Source organism: Ursus arctos, unplaced genomic scaffold, assembly GCF_023065955.2.
Source record: "Ursus arctos isolate Adak ecotype North America unplaced genomic scaffold, UrsArc2.0 scaffold_26, whole genome shotgun sequence".
Taxonomy (NCBI): Eukaryota; Metazoa; Chordata; class Mammalia; order Carnivora; family Ursidae; genus Ursus; species Ursus arctos.
In genome coordinates this window covers 23,868,997-23,895,040 of record NW_026622941.1, presented here as the reverse complement: position 1 = coordinate 23,895,040, position 26,044 = coordinate 23,868,997, and the positions used below count along the sequence as shown (strand labels likewise).

The 26,044-nt window shown below is 36.9% G+C and overlaps 1 protein-coding gene across 9 annotated transcripts in view; it reads left to right on the top strand.

The window, feature by feature from the left end:
* The window catches only part of LOC123000103 (putative ankyrin repeat domain-containing protein 20A5), a 388,417-nt gene that overhangs the window by 19,459 nt on the left and 342,914 nt on the right, over positions 1–26,044 (top strand). For all 9 annotated transcript variants that reach the window (XR_008961580.1, XR_008961578.1, XR_006409938.3 and 6 more), the window contains exon 2: positions 12,379–12,432. The gene's annotated coding sequence lies outside the window, so the exon portion shown is untranslated. The remainder of the gene's footprint in view (positions 1–12,378; positions 12,433–26,044) is intronic.

Sequence of the window (26,044 nt, the reverse complement as noted above, 5' to 3'; positions counted from 1 at the left end):
ATTTTGTACGTGGCTTCCCAGTCTGCTCCTCTTTGATTGTTGACCATTTTGTAGCCAGAAGGCATAATTACTAGTTTTCATTTTCTGTATACCTATGTCCATTAGTTTGTCCCTTGGGTAAATGGCTCAAATTGACATTCAGAAAGGAAATAAGAAAGTAAAAAGCAGAATCATTCTACTCACACAGACCATGTAATCAGGCTAATATTTCTAGTAGTCCAACCTGCCACGAGTCCCAGCTCATCACATCATCAAAGGCTTGCACTCCAGTTCCTGCAGAGGCTGAGAGCCGCTCTAGGTCTGCTCCTGCCCTGGCACAAGAGTGTTCGATTACATTCTGAGTTCTGTCATCGGTACACACTTCCATCTACAATGGATGAAGGCCAGGGTGTCCCTCATGGAGAGCCCTCAATTTGTCAGTGTACTTGGGCTCAGTAGAGCACCTCCTTGGCACAGTGAAAGTTCTTTAAATTGGACTTTGTTGAGATGCTGTTGGAGGCACATTTTAAAGCTGATACTTTAATTATATACCATTAACGACTGCTGCTTCCATGTATTTAAATTCAGCTCTGAGGCCTCAAGGATTTTATCCCAATAGGTGAAGTTTTACGTATGCAGTGAGTTTTTTATTGTTGCTGTTTAAGGAAAAAGGTTTGAATTCTGACATTCCTTGCTGAGAACACAGAAGAGGAACCAGCAGATGCCCAGGAACTCAACAAATATGAGTGGATGAAGATGAATATTGGAAAACCAGCAGGGAAACAGTATCTGAGCTGACTGAAGTATAAAAAATCCTAGAACCTTCACACATTTTAAAAAATTACTCTAAGAATTCTACTTTTTTTTTGGGGTGGGGAGGCAAACCAGGGGGTTTATATTGGTATATTATCTTACAGCTGAAATGATCAGAAAATTTAACCTGAACTCAAACCTATAGTTGGTCAAAATTTTTAGCTGGAAACAGAAGAGAAACACTTAATATATCTTGAAGTTCTAAACACCCATATAAAATTCTTACCATTTGGAAAAAATTGTAACTTTTTAAGTATTAATTTCCATAAATGTATCTTCCTAATTATTTTCTTAATATTAGTAAAATGGCTTCAAAATTTTTTTGTCCTAAATATTTGCTGTGGTTAGTGAGTGTTCAGTCTATGTAAATGCTCATTTAAATTCAGAGATAGGAAGAAAGTGAAGAGATCAAGCTTCTAGTCTATATTCTGGCATAAAACAGTGGTATAATCTTTGGACAAGCTGGTTTTCTCATGTGCGAAATACCTGTTGAACATCATTCAGAGATGTATTATAAAGGTAACATGAGATTATGTGTACAAAGCACTGAAAAAAAGTTTAAAATGTTACATGACTTTTAAGAAATATCATCATTTTGAATGGACAAATAGCATAAACTGAAGATGTTTAGCTTAGGGAAGGTGAGGCAGAAGTGGCAAATCAAAAATGTCTTCTGATACTTGAAGGGTTGCTCTGTGGATCTGGAGGACAGACTTTAAAAGATAGTAGAAGTTAAAGTCCAGTTTTCAGCATTATATAAAAGAGAGCTGTCTCCAACAATGGAGCAGATGGACTTGTGAGAGAGTGATCCAACTGTCCATCATGGTGTGCCAGCCAAGATCCTATGGGAGTAGGAAGGGAAGGTCGAATCCTCTCAGGGCTATTTAAAAACACCAAGGCAGCAAGATTACATAATTAGTTTTGAGTTTATTGTGATAATTTTTTTTCAATTGCGAAGTTATTAAATTACTCTTCTAAACTAAAGAGATCTTCCCCTTTATAATTAATATATGGGGAGATACTTTGAAACTGTAAATAATGTTGTTTCTCATCAAACTTTTACCCACTGGTTTTATTATCCATTGATAATTTTCTACCTCCATCGTATTTTTTCTATATTTATTAGTTGGCATTCTACTATAAGGAAGTATGTATGTATATATGTATTTGTGTATTTATAATGGATACAGACTCATGGATTCTTATTCAATAGGTTATAATCCATTGCTATCATCATTTATATTGATGTTCAAATTATCCTAGTTTTGGCTAGTGATTCTTTCGTGTCGTTTTGATATAGCCCATCATTTTTATAGCAATCCTTTACTTTCTTGTGAAATAAGGTGTTCCAGGCTCATCCTGTACTTTCTCTGCCCCAACCCTGAAATTAGCCATTTCTCCAAGCAACTCTATTTCCTTTTAATGGAGAATGGTACAAAGATTGGGGGCTAGGTATGCTTATTGCTACTGGTATATCATTGTTTCCTGGCCCTTTCAGAGAAGAAAAGAATAGACAGATAGAACTCTGAGTTCACATATTAGAATGTGATAGCTCCAATTCCAGTCCAACACCACAAGCTACAATATATTTCAGCACTGTCCAGTGGATACAAATATGAGCAACATACGTAACCATAAACTTTCTAGTTGCTATGTTATAAAAGGAAAAAGAAACAATTGATTTTAACAATGTACTATTTAACTCAATATATCAACAAATTTTACCATATCAACATATAATCAACATAAAAAGTTATTAATAAGATATTTTACATTTCTTGTACTAAGACTTCCTAATCTAGTGTGTATTTGACATTGACAGCACAGCCTTAATTTGGGCTAGCCATATTTTAAGGGTTCAAAAGCCACATGTGACTAATACCTACCATATTGGACAACATAGTTTTAGTTTTCTTTGTTTCTGTATTTGTTACCCAATTCTTGACAGTGAGAAATCTGGCTCCTATTATTTTCGAAACCCTAGAATTTTGCTCAAGCCTAGAACATAGGAAGTAGTCTCAGAATAGCTAACTTATACTGCTGAAGAAAAAAAGCATACTACTAATTAAAGTTTATTCTTGTTTTCAATTTTTAGATAAAAAATGTAGAATGAAAGCCACAAATCTGTGCAATTCAATGAGTTTTTGTTTTTCATTTTTTTTAAAGTTTTTATTTTAATTCCATTTAGTAACATAGTCTTATATTAGTTTCAGGTTTACAATATAGTGATTCAACAATTCCATATATCACCTGTCTCATCACAACAAATGCCCTTCTTAATTCCCTTCACCTATTTCACCCATCCCCCCTACCCACCTCCCTTCTGGTAACCAGTAGTTTGTTCTCTGTAATTAAGAGTCTGTTTCTTGGTTTGTCTTTCTCTCTCTCTCTCTTTTTTATTCCCCCTATGCTCATTTGTTTTGTTTCTTAAATTCCACATGTGAGTGAAATCATATGGTATTCATCTTTCTCTGACTGACTTATTTCTCTAGCTCCAGCCACATCCTCACAAGTGGAAAGATTTCATTCTTTATGGCTGATTAATATTCTATTGTATGTATATACCACTTCTTTATACATTCATCAGTCGAGGGACATGTAATCTGCTTCCATATCTTGACTATTGTAAATAATGTTGCTATAAACATCCGGGTGCATGTATCTCTTTAAATTAGTGTTTTGGTATCCTTTGGGTAAATACCCAATAATGCGATTGCTGGATCTTAGAGTAGTTCTATTTTTAACTTTCTGAGGAATCTCAATGCTGTTTTCCACAATGGCTGCACCAGTTTGTATTCCCACCAATAGTGCACGAGGGTTCCTTTCGCTCCACATCCTTGCCAACACCTATTGTTTCTTGTATTCTAGGTTTTAGCCATTCTGACAGGTGTGAGGTGATATGTCGTTATAGTTTTGACTTGGCATTATAGATTTCCCTAATGGTAAGTGATCATGAGCATCTTTTCATGTGTCTGTTGGCCACCTGGGTGTGTTTTTTGGAGAACCATTTGTTGATGTCTTCTGCCCATTTTTAAATTGGATTATTATCATTATTTTTTTGTATTGAGTTTTATAAGTTCTTTATATATTTTGGATACTAACCCTTTATTGGATATGTCATTTGCAAATATCTTCTCCTATTCCGTAAGTTGCCTTTTAGTTCTATTGATTGTTTCATTTGCCATGCAAGAACTTTTTATTTTGATGTAGTCCCAATAGTTTATTTTCGCTCTTGTTTTCCTTGCCTTGGGACCTATCTAGAAAAAAGTTGCTATGTACCATGTCAGAGAAGATACTGCCTGTGCTGTCCTCTAGGATTTGATGGTTTCAGGTCTCACATTTAGGTCTTTAATCCATTTTGAGTTTATTTTTGTGTATGATGTAAGAAATGTCTAGTTTCTTTCTTCTGCATGTTGCTGTCCAGTTTTCCCAACACCATTTGTTGAAGAGACTGCCTTTTTTCCTGTTGGATATGCTTTCCTTTTTTGTCAGAGATCAATTGACCATATTGTTGTGGGTTTATTTCTGGGTTTTCTATTCTGTTCTATTGATCTATGTGTTTATTTTCATACCAGTACCATTATGTTTTGATGACCACATCTTTGTAATATAACTTGACATCCAGAATTGTGATGCCTCCAGCTTTGCCTTTCTTTTTCAAGGTTGCTCTAGCTATTCAGAGTCTTTTGTGGTTCCGTATAAATTTTAAGATAGTTTGTTCTAGTCCTGTGAAAAACGCTGTTGGTATTTTGATAGGGATTGTATTAAATGTGTAGATTGCTTTGGGTTATATAGACATTTTAACAACGTTGTTCTTCCAATCCATAAGCATGGAACATTTTCCATTTCTTTGTGTCATCTTCAATTTCTTTTATCAATGTTTTACAGTTTTCAGAGTATGAGTCTTTCATTTCTTTGGTTTAGGTTTATTCCTAGGTATCTGATTATTTTTGGTATAATTGCAAATGGGATCATTTTCTTAATTTCTCTTCCTGCCTCTCCACTATTAGTGTATAGAGATGCAACAGATACCTGCACTTTGATTTTGTATCCTTTCTCTATTCCCTCACTAAAGTCATTTATCAGTTCTAACAGTTTTTATTGGTGGAGTTCTTTCAGGTTTTCTATATAGAGTATCATGTCATCTGCAAATAGTGAAAGTTTTACTTCTTCCTTGCCAATTTGGATGCCTTTTACTTTTTTTGTTTATTGTTACCTGAATGCTGTGGCTAGGACTTCCAGTACTATGTTGAAAAAAGTGGTGACAGTGGACATCTTTGTCTTGTTCCTAACCTTAGGGGAAAAGTTTTCAATTTTATCCCTTTAAGGATGGTGTTAGCTGTGATTTTTTTCATATATGGCCTTTACTATATTGAGGTATATTCCTCCAAACCTACTTTGTTGAGGGTTTTTATCATGAATGGATGTTGTACTTTGTCAAATGCTTTTTCTGTGTCAATTGAAATGATCATATGGTTCTTATCCTTTTTCTTATTGATGTGAGGTATCACATTGATTGATTTGCAAATATCAAACCGCCCTTTCATCCCAGGGATAAATCCTACTTGATTGTGGTGATTCTTTAAATGTATTATTGGATTTGGTTTGCTAGTATATTGTTGAGGATTTTTGCATCTGTGTTCATCAGAAATATTGGCTATAGTTCTCTTTTTTGTGCTATCTTTATCTGGTTTTGGTATCAGGGTAATCCTGGCCTCATAGAATGAATTTGGATGTTTTCCTTTCTTTTCTGTATTTTAGAATAGTTCAAGAAGAATAAGTATTAACTCTTCTTTAAATGTTTTGTAGAATTTGCCTGTGAAGCCAGCTGGTCCTGGACTTTTGTTGTGACTTTTTTGATTACCGAATCAATTTCTTTGCTGGTAATCAGTCTGCTCAAATTTTCTATTTCTTCTTGTTTCAGTCTTGATAGGTTATATGTTTCTAGGAATTTATCCATTTCTTCTAGGTTGTTCAATTTGTTGGCATATAGTTTTTCATAATATTTCTTATAATTATATTTCTGTGGTGTTATTATTTCTCCTTTCCAATTTTGTTTATATGGTAAGTCTGGCTAGAGGTTTATCAATTTTATTGATCTTTTCAGAGAACCAGTTCCTGGTTTCGTTGATCTGTTTTTTTAATTTCTATATCATTTATTTCTTCTCTAATCTTTATTATTTTCTTCCTTCTTCTGACTTTAGACTCGTTTGTTGTTCTTTTTCTAGTTCCTTTAGATGTAAGGTTAGATTGTTTATTTGAGATTTTTCTTGCTTCTTGAGGTAGGCCTGTATTGCCATAAACTTCCCTTCTAGAACTGCTTTTGCTGCATCCTAAATGTTTTGGACCATTGTGTTTTCATTTTCATTTGTTTCCATGTATTTTTAAAATTTCTTCTTTTATTTCCTGGCTGACCCATTCATTGTTTAGTAGCATGCTATTTAACCTCCATGTATTTGTGGTCTTTCCAGATTCTTTCTTGTGGTTGACTTCTAGTTTCAAGTGTTTTGGTCAGAAAAGATTCATGGTATGACTTCAATCTTCTTGAACTTGTTGAGGCTTGTTTTGTGGCCTAATATGTGATATATTCTGGAGAATGTCCCATGTGCACTTGAAAAGAATGTGTATTCTGCTGTTTTAGGATGGAATGTTCTGAATATATCTGTTAGATCTATCTGGTCCAGTGTGTTACTCAAAGCCACTGTTTCCTTGTTGGTTTTTTGTTTGGATGACCTAACCATTGACATACATGGGGTGTTAAAGTCCCCTTCCTATTATTCTATTATTATTGATTAGTTCCTTTATGTTTGTTATTAACTGTCTTATGTATTTGGTGCTCCCATATTGGGTGCATAAATATTTACAGTTGTTATATCTTCTTGTTGGATTGTCCCCTTTATGATTATATAGTGCCCTTCTTCGTCTCTTGTTACAGTCTTATATTTTGTCCAATGTAAGTATTGCTACTCTGGCTTCTTTTGACATCCATTTGTATGATAAGTGTTTCTCTATTCCCTCACTTTCAATCTGCAGATGTCTTTTGGTCTAAAATGAGTATCTTGTAGGCAGTATATAGATGGGTCTTGTTTTTTTTTTTCCATTCTATCACCTTATGTCTTTTGATTGGAGCATTTAGTTCATTTACATTCAAAGTAATTATTTGTTAACTATGTATTTATTGCCATTTTATTACCTGTTTTGTGGTTGTCTCTGGTCTCTGTAGTTTTTCTCTGATCCTTTCTTATCTTTCTCTCTTTCATGGTTTGCTGTTTTTCTTTAGAGATATACTTGGATTCCTTTCTCTTTATTTTTTGCATATTTATTAGTGGTTTTTGACTGTGGTTACCATTAGGTTTGTATATAACATCTTCTGCATATAGCAGTCTATATTAAGCAGATGATCACTTAAGTTCAAGACCATTCTTATTCTTTTCCCCCCACGTATTAGGTATATGGGTTCATATTTTACATCCTATTATTTTCTTAGTTCCTTCACTGATATTTTACAAAAGCACTCATTTGTACTACTTTTATGTTTCCTACCTTCATGCTATCACTTTTGGTCTTTCCTTTCCACTCAGAGTCCCCTTTAATATTTCTTGCAGGGCTGGTTTAGTGGTCATGAACTCTGTTAGGTTTTGTTTGTCTGGGAAACTCTATATCTCTCCTATTCTGAATGATAGTCTTGCTGGATAGAGTACTCTTGGCTGCAGATTTTTCCTGTTCAGCATATTGAATATCATGCCACTCCTTTCTGGCTTGCAGTGTTTCTGCCAAAAAAAATCCCCTGATAATCTTATGGGGTTTCCCTTGTCTGTAACTGTCTTCCTCTGTCTTACTGCCTTTAAAAGTTTTTCTTTATCACTATATTTTGCCATTTTGATTGTAATATGTCTTGGTGTGGTTCTGCTTTCATTGATTTTGTTGAGGGTTCTATGCCTACTGGATCTGGATATCTGTTTCTGTTCCCAGATTAGGGAAGTTTTTAGCTATTATTTCTTCAAGTGAATTTTCTGCTCCCCTTTCTCTCTCCTTCTTCTGAGACTTCTATGATATTAATGTATTACATTTGGTGGAGTCACCGAGTTCCCTAAGTCTATTCTCATTTTGTATAATTCATTTTTCTTTCTTTTATTCACCTTGATTACTTTCCATTACTCTGTCTTCTAGGTCATTAAATCGTTCCTCTGCTTCTTCCAGCCTGCTCTTCATTGCATCAAATGTGCTTCTAATCTCGTGTATTGCACTCTTCATCTCTGATTGGTTCTTTTTTTTTTTTTTTAATCTCTGTAATAAGGGTCTCACTGATATCTTTCACTCTTTTCTCAAGTCCAGTGAGTATCCTTATGATCATTGCTTTAAATAGTCCATCAGGCATGTTCCTGTTTTGCTTAGATCTCTGGCTGTGGCCTTGCCCTGTTTTTTCATTTGGGACAAATTTCTCTGTTTTCTCATTTTGTCTAAGTCCCTGTGCCTGTTTCTATATGTTAGGAAAGTAAACTACATCTCCTGTTCTTAAGGGTAAGCCTTTATGAATGAGAGGTCCTGTAATGTTCCCTGTTCCCCAGGGCCTAGCACTTCAGGGAGTGTTTTCAATGTGTGCTGTGTGTGCTCTGCTGTTTCATCCTGGCCACTTTATCCTTTAGGCCAGTCATCTGCAGAGACTCTCTTTGCCTGCTGTGGGCAGTGTTTAGTCTGACCTGAATGTGACATGTTTAACTAGGTGTGCTCTGGTCTGCTTGTGAAATGAGACCCATTGTCACTGCTGCTGGAACCGAGGCCCTGCAAAACTCCTGGGTCTGGAGATGCAGTGTTGGCAGGGGTCTGGACTGGTCTTTTGAAGGTGGGCACTCACCATGATTGGACTGAGACAAGTGTGACTGGGAAGGGCAGTTTTGCTGGAGCTGGGGGCGGGGGTGGTATAAGCAAGTTAGGTAGCGAGTGTCAGCGCCGAGCTGTTTGCCACAGGTGGCTCTGTGCTTATGCTGAGGGCAGGCGAGGGAAATGGTGCCTTCCAATTCTTTTGTTCCCAGAGAGGTCTGTCAGTGAATGTTGCCTCTCTGGGATATGCTCTGAGATTAGTGAAATAACCCCACTGTGTGCCCTCGGCACTCTTCAGATTGCTGTTTTCACCCTGTATGTCCATGGGCTGTTTGCCCTACCTTCTCTCCAAGAGCAGTGTAATGCTCTCAGAGCTCTATCTCAGCCAACCTGCCGACCTTTAAAACACCAGGCCTTAAGCCCCCTTAGCTCCTTGCAAGAAGTCACGAAATTCGGCCCCTTTTGCTTTCCAAACCAATTGCTATGGGGACCTGTCTTTCCCACACACTCCTCCATGTGCCAGTTCATCCCTTGCCCCCCTCTGTGACCTTGGCTCCTTCCCCCCACAGGGGCCACGATCTGTCTCTCTCCCAAACCATATCTCTGCAATTCTCACCCCCCCCCCCCAGTGTGACCTCCTCACAACCTTCAGTTGTGGAGCCTGTTCTGCCAGTCTCCTGTCAACTTCTGGGGCACCCAGGATGATCTGACTGTCATTGATCACATTTGTGGGATGAAGTGAGCACAGGCTCCTCTCATTCTGTTGCCGCCCCCTCACAGAAAGGGAAACTGCAATTCAATGAATTTTAATCAGTGCATACACCGGTGTGACCCACATCTCTATTTTTCAACACTCCAGAAATTTCCCCTGTGCTCCTTCCTCATCAGTCACTTGCCCCTTCAAGAGGCAAAAACTTATCCAGAGTAGATTTTCTTCTAGAATTTCACATAAATGTAATCACAGTGTTGTCTTTTGTGTGTGCGTCTGACTCTGTCAGTGTAGCGTCTGAGATTCATCCATGCCGTTGCCTGTATCAATGGTTTATTTCTTCTTATCACTGAATAGTATTGCATTGTGTGAATTTAAACAATTTGTCCATTTCACTGTTAATAGGCATTTGAGTTATTTCCAGTTTGAGCTAATATGAATAAAGTTGCTAATTTTCTGCTGGAGATTGGTTTTCATTTGTCTTATGTAAGTACCTAGGAGTGGAATTACTAGGTCATAAGTTAATTTTCTTTTATATGTTTAAATAATGTTGACATTTAATGTTATTAACTATTCTATGCTGAAACCATTGACAATACTTTTACCTACAGTTTGGCTTTAAAAGCTAATTAATGATATTTATATTATCGTGAAAATCTTTCATCGTGGCTCAAAGAGCATGCTAGGATATTTTCTTCTTTTTAGGGCCATTAACATTGCACTCTTTCCTCCTTTTGCATTCCCCTTCTCCCCTCCTTCTTTCTTGGACTGGTTGTCTCCTGCTCATCCTTCAGACCTCACCTCAGACTCTTCTAGAAGCCCACCCTGACCTTCCCAGTATCGGTGAGATGACCCCCTAAGAACCGCTTAATTTTCTTGTATCATGATTTGTGTCACCCAGCTTTGTGAACATTGGTATATATGCCCATCTTCTCTTTTCCACTGTGAGCTCTTGCAGAACAAGAATTATTTCCTGTTTTTCTTTGCATACCTGATCCCTAACCATGTTTGACATAGTAGTTCCTCAGCAAATGTTGGTTGAATGAATAATTAAAAGTGAGGTAACTTACTCAAGGTTCATAGGGAGTTAAGGGTAGAATGAGAATTTGAAGTTTTGTTTTTAAATTCATTGTTTTCCTCCTATTTTTCTGGGTTAAGTATTTTTTTTCCTAAAGATTTTATTTCCTTATTTGACAGAGAGAGACACAACACAGGCAGGGGGAGTGGGAGAGGAAGAAGCAGGCTCCCAGTGAAGGAGCCCGACGTGGGGCTCGATCCCAGGACTCTGGGATCACGCCCTGAGCCCAAGGCAGACGCTTAACGACTGAGCCACCCAGGCGCCCCTGGGTTAAGTATTTTTTTAAGCTGAAACAAAACCTTTTCCAAACTTATTTTAGATAAAGAGAGAAATTAGTGAATCCTTAGACGTCAGAAGTAAGTATCCCAGAGACAAATAATTGGGACCCAGTGGTGGTATCATTAGATTGCTGTGCAAGTAGACAGCAGAACCTGAGTTCAGAACCTCAAGAGAGTCTGTGGAGCTAAGGCTGGTAAAAAGTGAGAGTAGAACCCATGGGAACGAGGATCTCTGGGGGCATTGAGCCCCTTCCCCAAGGTTATTCTTCCTAATGAGGACAGAGCATTGGCATCAGTTACAGCAATAGATAACAATACAGTTTTACCTACAATCTACATTTAGGTCACTTTGCCAGATTCTTCACCATCCATGGTAATGAGTTGATCAACTAATTCCATACCTAGTTTATACTTGAGGGGAAAGAGCTGCAAAATGTACAACAGTAGTTATTAGTTATCCTGTTAATTCCCAAGTTTGAGTAAAACCCCATTATACATATTCAGTGCCCTATTCCTCAATGTGCAGACATGTGTGGGCAATAATATCATTGTCAGTCACTGTCAAACAAAACAGTTTATTGTTGTTTTCTTCCCCAGCCATTGTTCTAAGTGATATTTCAGCTACATTTTAAAAGCTGGGACGGTATAGTATTCAGTATTCTTTAATTCCTATTGAGATTGAAATGGAATTCTAGCTGTTAAGAATTGCAGAATGGGACCAAACAAAACAAAACAACTGAAAACTCCAAAATGATAAATATGAGATCAAAGCTTCTGATCAATTCACACTCTATCATCTGAATTTTATTTATCATATTTTTCTAGACTGCAGAAAGGTTGACTTGGGCACAATGGTGAGAATGTTAATAATAGTAAATCCTGTTTTCCTGGGTTCAACCCAGGATGTATTTATTTTTCCTCAGAGCAGCAGTAGTACCAAAGTGTGGACAGATGGCCAGTCAGGCAAGATTTTTTTTTAATTCAATGTCTCTGCTACGTTTATAATAAATAACCACAAGTTTGGATTATTGGACTGGTTTTTATCTTTTCTAAGAGTTAAAACCTCCCCCTCTAGCCTTACTTTTTCCCTTTTGCTTGCCTTTTCTTTTTTTCAGGTTCAATCAAGTTTCCTAAGTCATGTTGATTATAGATTGGAATCTGATTTTATGTGTAGGATATATTTATGATTATAAAACACTTTTAAAATCTTTTAGGAAATTTTAATCAATCCTCTTTCAATTAGTGATACCAGACAGTGTCACATTAATCCAAAAAAGCAAATTGTATGCTTTAATTTTTTACAAGAAAATTATTTTTCATTCCCCAAAATGACAAATAACTTAAAATAATGGGGAAATTGATTGGTCGCCTTCAGCAGCATCACAAATTAATTTGCTGATTTAAAAAAAATCAATTACCATAAAAGTATTGATGAATATACCTGGCATCCTTGTTGTACTTTTCATCAAATTTGCAGACATGAACTATGCTAATTTAAACCCTATAAATGCAGTTAGTACTATATCTATATAAATAAATGCACAGTATTAAAAATAAATATTACTTTCACAAATGAGTAAGGATCCTGTTCTTTCTGAGTGGGGAGAGACAAATTCAGCTCAGAGGCTACACTTTTTGTTTGTACATATAGATATAACCTGATTTATTAGTCAGAACTGTTCTATTTTCTCTTCTTTCAGGCTATCTTGGAAGGGGAATTGTGAGTTAGGAAGCACAGAGGGGGCCAACCTAAGGTAAGCCCCAGCTTTGCCTGTAATCAGATTAAGTAACATCCTCATGTTTTAATTGCCTCTTTAAGCATCTCCCTTGATTGTTGGTAATTTGTTCCATGCCATAAAGAGGATATATTTTATAGGGCCTGGGTTCCATGAATATCAATCATGACCATCTTCAAATTAAGACAGGTGTTTATGAATTGGTTTGTTTGTACATCTTTATGTGAGATGTCAGTTTAAAGACTTTATATGGACGAGATATAGACATTAGATCCTATATATTTCAGCTGTTTTTCTTCCCATACTCTTCATTTGAGATTAGTTGAATTTTTTTTCTAGTGTATTCTTTTTCAATAAAGAAGTAATTACATTCAGATTTTTATAAAAATATTTTATCTACACATATTTCAGTATATATGTTTAAAAATAAGGACACTTTTAATAAAAAAACAAAATTCTCATAATTCTCACATCTGAAACATTAATGATATGAATTTAAGTTTTGACATGTTGGGAAATAGATTGGTCTATATTATAACCAATATTAGAGGAATTGCCAGTGACAGGTGTAATTATAGTCATTGGTGAAGAATAGTGGTTGCACCTTTGCTGAATCTGAAAATATTCTCTGTTGTGACTCTGGTATCAAATAGAATATTTAATTCACATAATCATTTGATATCTGCACTGAGAATCCAATGGAAATAAATGGAAAGGTCATTTGGAAAGAATTGTGGGGTTATTTCAAAGAAGGGTCTTACTAACAATTGAAAGTCCTCTATACCTTGATCTTATCAATCCTGTTAATTCCCAAGTTTGAGTAAAACCCCATTATACATATTCAGTGCCCTATTCCTCAATTACTGCTTCTGGAGTTCACTCTCTCTGTATTATTGATCTAAATTCTGTCAAAACTTTAATGCACTTTGGTAGATTTTTAATTGATCTGTATTTGATTTCCTATCAGATTTTCTGTTGTTTGTGATCCCTCTAACACATCAGGTAGAAGATAGAGAGTCAGATACACAGATGAGTCCCATGAGGACTACCAAAGGGCAAGAGCATAGGGCATGAAGCTGGAGGGGACATTTCAGGGATCAAATCCTAGTAGTGACCCATCATCATAGCCCAGGCAGCGAGATCAAAGTTACAGCTTCAAACTCAGGACCAGATGGAGAGTGGGAATGGAACAACAAATCAGTAAAAAATTATCTGGAAAATCCCGACATGTTTGGAATTTAAACAACACATTCTAAATAATCCATGGGTGATAGAAGAAATCACAAGAAAATTTGGAAAATATTTTGAACTGAATGAAAATGAACATACAACATAAAAACTTGTTGGATGAAGCCAAAGCAATGCTTAGAGATAAATTTATAACATTAAATGCTTACATTAGACAAGAAGAAAGGTCTCAAATCAATGATCTTAAAAAACCTGAAAAAGAAGAGCAAATTTAGCTCAAGATAAGCAGGAGGAAGGAAATAATGAAGGCAAGAGCAGAAATGACTGAAAGAGTAAACAGAAAAACAATAGAGAAAAATCAGTGAAATTAAAAACTGTTTCTTTTGAAAGATTGATAATACTGATAAAACTTTATCCAGACTGAGCAGGAAAAAAAAGAGGGGGGGAGAAAACACTGATAACCACTATTACAAATGAAAAAGGGAAAATCACTATAGATCCAACAAATTAGATTACATATTTTACACATTCAATCAAGTGTATCCTTAATTTGGTTTCATTAGCACCAGCATTTAAAGGATGATAAAGGTATACTATGAACAATTTATATGAAATTGACAAACTCTTTAAAGAGACCCAAATTACCAAAGCTCACTGAAGAAGAAATAGAATATATGAATAGCCCGTATTGCATGGTGCACTGGGTGTTACACACAACTAATGAATCATCGAACTTTACATCAAAAACCAGGGATGTACTGTATGGTGACTAACATAATATAATAAAAAAATATTATTATAATAAAAAAAGAATATATGAATAGCCCAATATCTATAAAAGTAATTAAATTTGTAGTCATTTAGCTGGGTCCACACTAGATCTAAAGCTACTGTTGAATTTTTTTTGAATTTTTTGAACTTTTGAATTACTGTGCAATAAGATGGTCAAGGCTGTTTAACAAGAACTCTCCTACTGTTCTACCATTTCACCTTAAAATGTCTCTTTGAACTCAACCAATCAGTTTTCTATTCCTCTGGACTTTGAAGAAAAGCATTCCTAGTTACTGATTCCTAAATATACTTGGTTTTGTTCATGCAAGCAGGATGATGGGAATAAAGGAAGTCATAGAAAATGTCACAGAGGAGATAAAATTTGATTTGGTTATTAAAGGATAAGGAGAAAAGGTTGTACAGCAGTTGTAGTGCTATGCTAGAACATTCTCGATAGACTTCCATAATGGCTTACATCCAATGGAAGGGCCACAGAAATGGAAACTATATCCTAGAGTGCTTCATTTCTATATCTGGAAAGCTACTGGAAACCAAGATTAAATGGAGACTCATTAAATGCCCAAGAAACATAATTTATTGGGGGAAAGGTTTATTTTCCTCTAAGGATAATTTGGTCAGAGCAAGATTTTGAGGAAGATTCTTAAAAAGTTATCAGGGGATTGAAGAATAAATTCTGACATTGTTAAATGACTAGCTTGGAGACCTCAAACGAAAGAAGAATAAATAAGTATTTTCTAAATAATATAGAAGTGCAAATAGTGGGATTACCTGGGATTAGTACTAGAATTGGTTTTATTTAAAATTTTTATAGATGAGTGAAAACTTCAAATTTACAAATGATATGACATTTTTTTCTAGATGGAAGGATGCCAGATACACAGGGAAAATCTGAGGCAGTATCTCAGAGGCAGAGTTAACGGACAGGAAAGTGTCAAATGAACTTCTTTCTGACAAACATAAGTTATCACACATATATGTAAAAATAATTCAAACTGTATTCATAAAATGATGAGTTTCAGTAACATTTCCAAAAAAGGAATTCAGGAGTTAGTGCAGATTATTCCTATTCTCCTGTTTTTAAAAAGAATATTAAATAAATAGAAAAAGAAGATAAAAGAAATTTTTGTGTGTGCTTGTGAATATATTTTAACATTATTAGAAATATTCCTCAAGTTCCAACAAGTGTCACCAGGCACCATATATTGCCTAGAAATTACATAGTGTTACATTATTCTTAAGATCCCATTAAATTACAGAAATAAAGAGTCATCATTTTAAGAAATTCAACAAAGAGTATCTTTGAGTAGATGGCAGTGATGAAGCACAGGTTGTAATTTGTAATTACATCTGTGAGGATAGTCACATATTTACTTCTTGATTTTAGTCAGCATGAAATAATTATGTGTTCCAGATTGGAGTGCATTCAAAGTTCTTTTTAAAAAGTTCATGCAGATTTCCCACTTTGCTTTAAGAAAAATCTGCTCCTAATATTATGTTCCCCTCTGGCATGCCATAAATGGACACCCTAGAGATCAGAATAGCTAATAAGTGGAACAACTTAAGAATAGCTTCTCACAAATCAAACTGGAATAAATGTGAGATCCACATAGCAACAACCAAATATATGCTTCCCCAAATCATATATCACACATTTAAGCTTTGAGTACATCCTATTAACAAATTCAGGTTTGATCCTCCCTGTGGGCTTTAGTAATAAGTTTAAGAAATGAAAATGGCTTTACAGGATCAAGAAAACTAAGTAGAATATTAAACAAACAAACAATATTTAACCCACATTTCCCTCATGGAATATGATAGCCGTAATTTTTCTTTGGTTTAGGCTCACACACTTGAATGCAGCATTTAGGTAAGCATAACAAGCCTTTCTAGATTTTCTTTCATTTTTTTCAGCAGCTTGTACATTTATGATTTACATTAAAAAATCATACTTGAAAATTGCTGTCACAGCTGCTTCTTCAGGTAGATTCATGCTTAGGTCAGGCAGTAAAAAGAGTGAATGTTCATGGGATAGGGAGGGACACAAGGAGATTGAATTCATGATGACAGTTACAGGTGATATAATTCTTGTTTCCTGCTCAGAGTTCTAAGGGGATCACTATTCAGTTGCCCTACCCCTTACTCCAAATTCCTTCACCATCATATCCTAAGAGGTTTGTGTACATCTTAGGAAGTTCTTGAGAAAGGAACTTGGGCTCAGAGTTGGAGAGAGAGGCTGAATTTATTAAGTATATACCTAGAGCATGAACGTTCTATAGCTGCACACTAAAATGCCTTCTAGTTTAGTGAGTTAAATCAGGTAGTCTCTAAAGAATCTCAGATTTGGTCTTTCACGCACACCCATAAAAAATCTCTGATACTGAGTGAGTGGGCTTGTTCTGGGTGGGAGAAATAATATATCTGTGTGAATTAGTGGTTCATGTTTCTGACTTCACTCCTTATATTACATACTCAATGATCTATGATGACATAGCTCAGCAGAGAGCATTAAACTTAGATACTATTGGAGATGAGCATCTTTGGGTAGGGAAATGTGCTCAGGGCTTGGAGTGACCACTGCACGTGAGTCCTGGCTCAGGTGTGTGACCTGGAGAAGTTCTCTGAACCAATCTAAGTCCTCTCTTTTGCAAATAGTGGTAATATCAACAATAGCAACATGTCTACTCCTCTGGTGGTTTTGCATTATGAAGATGGAAAATGCTGTGTTTGAAAATACTTTGTAATCTGTAAAGCACTCCTCTAATGTTCATTATTGTTATTGTTCCTTGTATTTGGTAACAATGCTCATGCCGTTGCTATTTCCCAGGCCAGTGTTCAGCTTGCCTTGGGATGGATTCTGAATTGTTTGAAGTGAACAATGACTGGCATTTTATCATCCCCTTCTGCTTTCTATGCACATGTAGTCTAGAAGTATGCAATGCAAAAATGCTTGGCAAGCATCCAATCATTTTTTCAAGAGCTGGGGCCAAGTTTCCCTTTCACATTCTATAGCACTACTGTAAGCTCAGATTCCCCTTGGAGTCTCTACAGTCCTGCCTTCAATCAGTTTCAATCTTTTCGTGAATATAACATATCAGAATTACTATCTTACCAATCATTACAATTGCAAGCACCAAATATGCAGAATAACACTTTGTCTCCATAATACATCTTTTTTTTCTTTTTAAAGATTTATTTATTTATTTATTTGAGAGAGAGAAAGAGAGAGAGAAAATGTGAGCAGAGGGGAGGGGCAGAAAGAAAAAGAGAGAAATCCTCAAGCAGACTCCCCACTGAGCACAGAGACCAACTCGGGGCTTGATCCCAGGACCTGAGATCATGACCTGAGCCGCAATCAAGAGTCAGATACTCAACTGACTGAGCCACCCAGACACCCCTCCATAGTACATAGTACATCTTTAGATATGAGCCAGAGCTATTCAGGACAAGACCTAGGTCCTGTCCTCTATGTATTCCTTTGTTTGCTAGAGAAGGCTTCTCAAAGTAAGGGATCAGAGCCGAAGGGGAGAGTGCAGATCAGTGGAGAACACAATGGAGAGCTCCACGCCTCTGTCCTTTCTAGCTCCTCTGCCTAGGGTCATTACATTGCTGATTGTCTTTATGTGGTATCCTTGCACAAATAGAGCTTTATTTTTTTTAATTTTTTTATTTTTAAAGATTTTATTTATTTATTTGACAGAGACAGCCAGTGAGAGAGGGAACACAAGCAGGGGGAGTGGGAGAGGAAGAAGCAGGCTCATAGCAGAGGAAGGAGCCTGATGTGGGGCTCGATCCCATAACGCCAGGATCACGCCCTGAGCCGAAGGCAGATGCTTAACGACTGCGCCACCCAGGCGCCCCACAAATAGAGCTTTAGAGAGGCAGCTTGACACATACTCATACTCTATGTACACACACGTGCATTTACATATATGTAGATGTGTATGAATGAATGAATGGTGTATCAGTATTTATTTAATCATTAAGTACATTATCTCTGTCTTCAGGGAATAAACTTTCTTAAAGAATGGAGATAAAAATATGCAAGGGAGGGGTGCCTGGATGGTTCAATCAGAAGTGTGTACAACTCTTGATTTTGAGGTTGTGAGTTTGACCCCTATGTTGGGTGTAGAGATTACTTAAATAAATAAAACTTAAAAAAAATATGCAATGGGTACAACTACTCTGATAATCTGGATGTTCCTAAATACAGATACACACATGGACTATCCAAATGTTCTATGTTTTATGTTTTACTGAGTGTATACCATGTGCCAGGACTAATTTAAGCTCTTTACACATGTTGATGCAGTTAGTCCTCCCAACACAAATTTTATTAAGTAGGTACTATATGGCACTATAGTGGATACTGTAATATATTCAATTTACAAAGGAAGACAGATGCTAAGTTACACAGAGATTAAGGACTTTGTCCAAGGTCATATAACCATCAAGAGGCAAAGAGGTGCGATTCCACCTGAGCATTTGAGTTGATGGCCCTGGTGTTAAATTCCTCCACCAGGCTGCCTCTATGATAAATGCAGTCTCCAATCAGCCTTTAGTGAGTAGATACTCCCAGCATGCCCCTTCCCTGGAAGCTATATACATGATTAGAAGACTGTCATGAATTTTGCCAGCAGCATAGTTCTACCAGATTCTGCCCATTATTGTTGAAGGCCACTATTGTAGGCTGAGTTTCATTGACACAGGCTCTGAGGTAGAGATTTTCATGTAGGAAGTTAGTTGGGGAGAGCTCTCAGGAATACCTATTAAGGAGTGAGGGAAATAGGGAAGAGCCAGCATCCACTCAGAGGAGACAGGAGAAGACTTGTATCATGATGCAGCTTCAACAAGATCTCAGCAGACCCCTTGCAGAGTTCCAGAGCTGGAATGGCCCTTCCTCAGTTGAGGCAAGGGTTTGGGGTATTTGTACCCCCATATGGATATGGGCTGCCATAGGAGAACAAGGCAGCTCCCTTTGAGGGCAATTCCTGGGGAAAGAGTCAGCTGTGAGTTGTCAGCAGGCAATGCTCCCAGCAGCAAAGAGGATGAGAGGCTCAGGCTGCAGGGGAATCTGGGCAGCTCACCATGTACCTATTCTCAGAGTCATGGTGAAATGACAGGCACTGAAGATGGTATTTTAAGAAAGGAGGTCCCTGGTTTGTCTCTCTACCTTGGAAAGGCAGATATTATTATGGAAAATGACATTACACACACACGCACACGCACACACACACACACACACACACACACACAGTTGGAAGCAGTAAGCAGGAACAAGGAGAGAAGGTTCACCTCCTCCTTCCCCTTCACATATCCCACTCCTTTCCATTGCTGGATTACCAAAGTTCTTGCAAAAATTTGTAGGGGCGGCTCATCCAGATAGATCAGACAGATCAGCCTCTCAGGGAGGATATGGCTGATGGGCAATATTTCCTTTTCCCTCTCCCTTCAAGAAAATTTCTTGCCCATTCTCTGGGAAATTAAATACATTTCTCTGAATGGAAGCTGACTGTTGATATAAAACCTATAGCTCAGGTGAGCTTTATACTATTCCTAGATGGTGATGGTGAATTGATAAAGTAATTAAAGCAGATTTGTACAGGCCTCCTCTTTCTCAACAACATAGAATCATTTTCTCCTCCCTCTTCTCTTCTTCCCCCATCCCCTCAACCCCACTGTGCATGTGTGCACACTTGTTTGTGTTTGGGGAGAAACATGGAGATTTGTTATGTTTATACCAATATTTACCAGGTATTTGAAGCCTTCTATATGCCAGCTACTTTATATATGTTATTGCTAAATACCCCAGTAACCCTCGACAGTATGTATTATTCATACTGTTTTACAGAATGGGCAATTGTTGCTCAAAGAGTTTACGTGAATTGCTCATGATCCACAGGCAGTAAGCGATAGAGCACGTATCTGAAACACTCTGTCTAGATCCCCGATCCACACTGACTCTGTGAAAAGGGATTTGAAGTATCTTGCATTTCATTTGGGGTGTCTTAGGATAGATGTTCCCGTGAAAGGCAGGAAAATGAGTTTAGGTGTGGATAAATAGAGCTCTACTTATCCCCTGCCCACACTTCTCCTACAATCCACTTTATGTATCTTGTGTGTGATGGCAGGAGCTAATTGCTTACACATCCCCAATAACACGAAGTCTTTATTTAACTAGAAAACATTAATAACTGGTTTTTGCCTTGTTAGAAACAGCCTCTAATCTTCCTGGTAGAAAAAGGAGAATTTTCTCTCGCAGCTGGTATGAGCTTCCACTGCAGCAGAATAGTTAACTTTACATTCGTTTTAAGATCTTGAATAGGAATATGCAGTGTACAATTGCATGATGTGATAGTTCAAAGTCAAAAAGATTGCCTTTAAATATGATTTATAGGATTTTTCCTTTATACTTAACATTGAAGCTGGTAAACTTATCTATGGACTTAAGACCCTTCATGCTGGTTTTTAATAGAGGCCATCTGAAGAGACCACCATTGCCTAAATGATTGCTCTCATGGTGAAAATGTTTGGCTTTAGTGCCTTCCAATTAAAGAGGGGTCCTAATGTTTGCCACCCACTCCCAGGTCTGGAGCAGAAACAAAATAAGTATGAGGACATCAGTCCTCATCGTGGAGCAGAAATGGATAAAGCTTTATCTGTTCTCTCTTAGCTCCCAAGAGCTGCCCAAAGGCCTTTTCCCCTACACATTATATAAGTTTGGTCTCTGACATGCCCAGAAGACAGCCTGTGATATTTTTTTCTTTAACAGCCCCAGACTTTAGAAAATGAAGTCAGGTTGTCAAAATGAAAACAGGTTAAGAGTGTTTGTGCAGGTTAAGGTCTTTAGTCAAGGCATTGAGTTACTGAAAGATTAGCTTTATGCTGAAATACTAAATAGCTGTAGAAGAAATCTGAGAAACACCATTTAATATTATTAAAGAATAAAAGAAACAGGAACTGAGTCATGAGAAAAAAAATACTGAGGAAAAGGGTCAGTTAACTGGAGGCTTACAGGCATGTTAGGATCTGTACTGGAGAGAAAAGGGGAAAACAGAAATGTATTGATTTTTACTGCAGTCAGTGATTCTCTTTCTCACATCAGTGGTACACAGATGGTTAAATATCGCATACAGGTAACTTCAGTGACTGAATAGCCAGTGTAGCTTTCTGAACTATGATCATAGGAAGAGGAGTGTATTCTGGTTATGACAATGTTTGGTAAAAGATTACAACAAAACCTTTACTGACAACATGATACATTAGCCAATACAGCACAACAGGACAAAAACAGTGAGGCACACTCACTGAGCAGAAGGAAGTCACAGGCAGCTCCCACCACGTCAGGGAGGACCTGATAAAGTACCCCGCAAAGAGTGATTTCATTCAGCATGAGCACTGTAGGCATCGGCTAACAATTAAAACATGAAGACCAAGGGTTATGAAATATTAATCCCACATAATTTGTTATTCTTATAACCTTATGAGGAAAGGTCAGTGTTTATGGTCATAAAACTCCTGTGCCACGGACAGTGTTGTACAGAGTTCAACCAATAAAATCCAAGCATGCTGTAAACATGTGGTGTTTTGGAAGGAGGGAAAGCTCCAGAACAGAGAGACTGTCTTACCTAAGGGCTCACAACAAAATCAGTCCAGCTAGCCACTAGTCTGTAGTACTTCCTCAGCTTATGTTTTTATTTTCCTTTTTGATCCATTGCTCATGATTTTCCTTGCAGCATGAGGAAAAATGCTTGAACCCTTCCCCAATCCTTTTTTTTCTTTCAAGTTCAACTCAAGCCTCATCACCTTCTCTCTCAATCGCTACAACTCACAGAGCACCTCAGTGCTCATTGCCTATACTTTTTAACATACTTGAAAAATATCCTATATTGCCATGAAGTTGAATCTTAATTTTTAAGATATAGCTGTCTTTCCTAACATAGAAGAAAGAGGGATATATTTTTACTCTGAAACTATACTTAGGCTTTTTCTGTTTTTACCCAAACTTCTAACATAATGTTGAACTCACCATAGGCAGCCAGCAAATACATGGTAGTGCATGAATGAATGGTGTACTTACTAGGAATTGCCAAATTAGTAACATTACCCAATACCAGTGACTTAAAAAAAGAGGTTTATTTTCTTTCACATAAAAGAAAGTCTGTGTCATAATTATGCAATATTGTCAATGCCTGCAGGCTTCTTCTCAGTTTCTGTTTCATTATCCTTAGCATGCAGAGACATTTTTAAGGTTTCCTTATGGTTGTAAAATTTCTGCTGAAGCTCCAGCCATCACATCTCAGCTAAAGGCTCAAAGAGGGAAAGAACCAGAAAGGCCCAAAAGAGCGCAACTTCCAAAAGAGTCAGCTTCCTTTAAAGAGCTTTCTGGAACACCTACCTGGATGACTACTGAGTATATCTCATTTACCTCTAAAAATAGTTACCTCTGTTTTTAAGAGAGTAATCTTTGGCTATGCATATAGTATGCTAAAGAAAATCAGATTCTGTTAGTAAAGAAGAAGGATATGGAGAGGCAATTGCCAATATCCACCATAGTGGTCAAAGTTGCCTCCTGAGTGGGGTTCAGTCTCTTGATATACCTATAAGATTAGGTGTTCTTCCCATATAATGCATCTGTGGGGGGGGGGAATCAATACTTTGGAATTTAGACAAAGAAATATGAGAAGAATATTAGTCATCCTGGATGGAATTGATGAGTTAAGGATCTGGAGATGTCAAGGCAGGAGAAATGGGGTCTTCTAGGAATAAAGTGAGACTGAAAGAACTGGAATTCTTGATGATGTTGAAAAGCAGGTATCATGGTAAAGATGTGAAAAAGCTGGAAAGATAGGCTTCAATCATCTAAGGATGGAATATGGGATTTCAGATTTTAGAGACTTAGCTGTTCCAGATAGAGAGTGGCAAGCTTCAGGGCTTGGTTTTTCAAGGTAGAGCAGAGCTGAAGGTCATTAGAGTGGAAAAGATTTATAAGCTCCCATCGTATAGAATCATACCTATTGAATGTGCTGCTTTACATATTTTCTAGCTTAGATGGATTTTCTTTTTGCTGTAAAAACAGTATAACTACATTTTGGAAAATAGAAGCGGAGAATTTTCACATTCCCACCATCTACACAACTCATGTATGGATTGGTGTATTGCCTTCCACATAATTGCAACCATAGTTTACATATGATGATCTATTATTTTAATTTAACATTACAATTTAACATTATAATGCAAGCATTTTCAATGTTGTAACATAGCTTATATATAATTTTTATATGATTACAATTATAATTAATTTTAATTTGGGGATACTCTAAATCACAGATCAAGACCATGTTTCTTTCTTTTTAAAATAATTTTTTATTATGTTATATTAGTCACCATACAGTAATTCCCTAGTTTTTGATGTAATGTTCCATGATTCGTTACTTGTGTATAACATGCAGTGCACCATGCAATACGTGCCCTCCTTAATACCCATCACCAGTCTATCCCAATCCCCCACCTCCTCCCCTCTGAAGCCCTCAGTTTCTTTTCCAGAGTCCATAGTCTGTCATGGTTCATTCCCCCTTCTGTTTACCCCCCCTTCATTCTTCCCTTTCTTCTCCTACCGATCTTCCTATTTCTTATGTTCCATAAATGATTGAAACCGTATGATAATTGTCTTTCTCTGCTTGACTTATTTTACTTAGCATTATCTCCTCCAGTCCCATCCATGTTGCTGCAAATGTTGTGAAATCGTTCTTTTTGATGGCTGAGTAATATTCCATTGTATATATGGACCACATCTTCTTAATCCAGCCATCTGTTGAAGGGCATCTCGGTTCCTTCCACGATTTAGCTATTGTGGACAATGCTGCTATGAACATTGGGGTGCATATGGCCCTTCTCTTCACTACGTCTGTATCTTTGGGGTAAATACCCGGTAGTACAATTGCTAGATCATAGGGTAGCTCAATTTTTAACTTTTTAAGGGACCTCCACACTGTTTTCCAAAGTGGCTGCACCAACTTGCATTCCCACCAACAGTGTAAGAGGGATCTCCTTTCTCTACATCTCCAACATTTGTTGTTTCCTGCCTTGTCAATTTTTGCCATTCTAACTGGCGTAAGGTGGTATCTCAATGTGGTTTTGATTTGAATTTCCCTGATAGTTAATGATTTTGAACATTTTTTCATTTGTCTGTTAGCCATTTGTATGTCTTCATTGGAAAGTGTCTGTTCATATCTTCTGCCCATTTTTTGATTTGATTTTGTTTCTCGTGTATTGAGTTTGAGAAGTTCTTTGTAGATCTTGGATACTAATCTTTTATCTGTAGTAAGACCATGTTTATAAAGACTCATTAACACATCACTTACCATCATAAACACAGGCTCAAGATTCTGAGTATTTTGATTTTTGCCAATTTTAGTACATCTTTAATTCTAACTTGAATGATGAGAATTTTTCTTCATGTGTCTTTGGATCCATTCTTGCCAGAGAAGGCTTCAGGTGTTCTGAAAAAAAGTAAAATAAATTCTCACTCCACTAAATCACCCAGTCTTTCAGCAGAACTAAAATAAATCTTTTCCAACCCAGGAGAAACAAAGAGAGTAGAGAATTAAGAACCAATGGAATTTTATAACTTTCTTATCTTGTATCTATGGTAAGAATATATAGAAATCTTCTTAGTACACTTCTAAAGGGAAGCCCTAGTTCTGGGGGTGGCTGAAGACCCATCTAATGTAATTCTTGCACTTACTAGATACAGACCTTGATCTACTCTGAACAAACTTATGTTAATATTCCTAACTTCAAATGGTTGAAGAACACAGTTGGCAAAAGGGAAGAGTGATGTTTGCAACATCAGGATAAGAGAAATCTAACAGTAAGACAAAAGTGAGTCATGTCTCTTTTTATTCCTGGTAATTTAGTTGATGTTTTGCAATCCTTTTCTTCAGTTTCACAGAAATGAGGATCTTGATCTGTGATCTGGATTATCCCCAAATTGTAATTTGAAACACTTATTAAGAACCCACTGATTAATTATAATAGCTGTGCTGCAACATGGAAAATGCTTACATTATAACGTTTAATTAAAATAAAAGAATAGATGGTCATATGCAAACTGTGGTTGCAGTTATGTATATTATGTAGAAGGCAATAAACCAAACAAGACATTAGCTATGCAGATGGTGGAAATGTGAAGATTTTTCCTATTTTCTAAAGTATACTTTTATCATTTTTAGTAACAAAAAGATTTGTACCTTCAAATTTTTTTGCCATTGCTTCCTTCTGACTTATATGCCCAGAAAACTTCCTACCAAGTTCAATTCACCTAATCTTTTGGGTCACCTAACATTGCTATATAAAGTCGTACAGCCCTGTGGATAGAACCCCTACAAAAGTAAGTTTTCCATTGTAGGCCGAGTTCGATGCCACTTAATAATTCTTGTACTTTTCCCTGTTCTTTTCTCCCTCTTATTTCCCACAATGGCTGGTCCAAACACTTTCTACTTCTATAGCCTCTTACTTGTGTTTTCCGGGATGCTGTCCTCAGGCCCTTCTCTTCTTTCTGTGTTCATTCTCCTGCTTTAACTACCGTCCATTGAATTTCTACCTCCAAATCCCATCCATTCTCTGACTTGACACATGCATATTATAC